At 55.7% G+C, this 1,784-nt stretch overlaps 1 pseudogene; it reads left to right on the forward strand.

The window, feature by feature from the left end:
- LOC143350952 (large subunit ribosomal RNA) overlaps positions 1–163 on the forward strand; it is a 3,162-nt pseudogene extending 2,999 nt beyond the window's left edge.
- The last annotated feature ends 1,621 nt before the right edge of the window (positions 164–1,784 follow it).

Below are 1,784 nucleotides of genomic sequence, written 5' to 3' on the forward strand. Positions count from 1 at the left end.
GCGGGAGTAACTATGACTCTCTTAAGGTAGCCAAATGCCTCGTCATCTAATTAGTGACGCGCATGAATGGATTAACGAGATTCCCACTGTCCCTATATGCAGCGTATGACGAAAACACTGAAAGGTACGCCAACGACGAAAGACAACATGTATTTATACATGTAAGACCGTCGTCGCGCTGCTGACAGCAGCTCCCGTCGTTGGCGATGGCAAAAGGACGCTGAAGCGTCAAGAGCATAGTTAATGATGGCAAAGTGAGTTCTACTAGTCGTGCTAAGGACGAGTCCCACGTTTTGGAGCTAATGCTACAGGGACATGATGCCCGAGGTCATGTCCTAGTTACGCAGCGGGTTCCCTGCAAAAACAGGGAGCAGAAACCGGGCGTAGCGAAGCAGAGGGAACATCTGCTTGAGGTTTGTTCCCCACGTGTTTGCCGTGCGTGGCGACCTGTGTCGGCGGAAAGGAGGATCCTGGGATCTGAGGGCCCTCTCTCCTGCGGGAGTGTAGCTGCCCAACACGTACCTTTGGCCTCTGCTTCGTCTAGACAGGCGGCTAGGCGAGAAAAGCAGCCCTGTGCCTAGTCAATCGGCTCGGAACACCATTCGTGGGTTCTATTGGGCGAGGAAGTGAACCTAGGAGTCCGGGGAAAGCCCGGTCGGCCTTTGTTCGCGGACTATATCCCGGGTGCAAGTCCTAACCCAGGCGGAGCCGGGTTCCATTTGAGGGTCCATGGAGGCCGGGACACACTCCGGGACGAAAAGAACCACTAGCAAGTATGGATCCTAAAATCAAAATTGCTAAAATAGACGCCTTAGTACCCCGCAAGGGGGAAAAGGGAGCGAAGGAGGCCGCTGTCGCTGCTCCCGGCAGAACGACGGCGGTGAGTAAGAGAGCTGGGGTGGTTTCACCACCCCAGAAAAAGGCGAAGGAGGTTGAAGTGGGTAAGGGCGCTAAAACGCCCCCCTGCACCAGACCCTCGACGCGGAAGACGGCTACAACACCACCAAAGCCGGCAGGTGAGACATCCCCTGCGATCAAAAAGGATGTCAAGAAGGACGGATCGGGGACACCACCCCGTACAACTCCACCACCGAAGAAGCCGGAGGCCAAAAAGCCGAAGGCAACTTCTGAAGGCAACGCCACGTCTTCGGACGGAGGAAAGGGCCATGAAGTAGATAACAACGGTTGGGTAACCGTCGTTAAGAAGGAGAAACCGCAAAGGGCCGAGAAAGCCCAAAAAAGCGGGGAGAAAATGCCAGGAAAGGTGTCGGCGGAGGCGGCACCTGGTCCTTCGAACAGGCCTCTCGACAAAATTAGTGGAGAGGCCTCGAAACTGTTCAAGGGTATCCGGACCAGCTGTCTTGGAAAAGAATCCAGGCTCAGCAAGGAAACCGGAGCCTTGATCGTTGGCAACGCGGCAGCTCTCTACGAGCTAGTCCAGGAAGTTCTTATCCAGAACTCCTTCTTAAAAGGACAGCTCGCGGCGATCCGGCAAGAGGTGAGAGCCTCCCAGAGGATCGCGGAGAGGGTTGCCCCGACGGTTTCACAGACGACGGGTTCCCGTCCGACTGCGAAACCCGCACCAGTTCGTGCGGCGACGACCTACGCGCAAGCGGTAAAGGTCGACGCCAATCGAGTTTCCCCGGAAGCGGTTAAACCACCACGACATGTGGTGCGTATTTTCCCGCAGAAAGGGAAAGGACAGAACAGTGAAGTCACCAAACAAACTGTTCTGTCACTGGTTAAGCCGGCGAAAGCCAAGATCCGCGTTAGGTCTGTCCGAC

Source organism: Colletes latitarsis, unplaced genomic scaffold (genome assembly GCF_051014445.1).
Source record: "Colletes latitarsis isolate SP2378_abdomen unplaced genomic scaffold, iyColLati1 scaffold0047, whole genome shotgun sequence".
Classification (NCBI taxonomy): domain Eukaryota; kingdom Metazoa; phylum Arthropoda; class Insecta; order Hymenoptera; family Colletidae; genus Colletes; species Colletes latitarsis.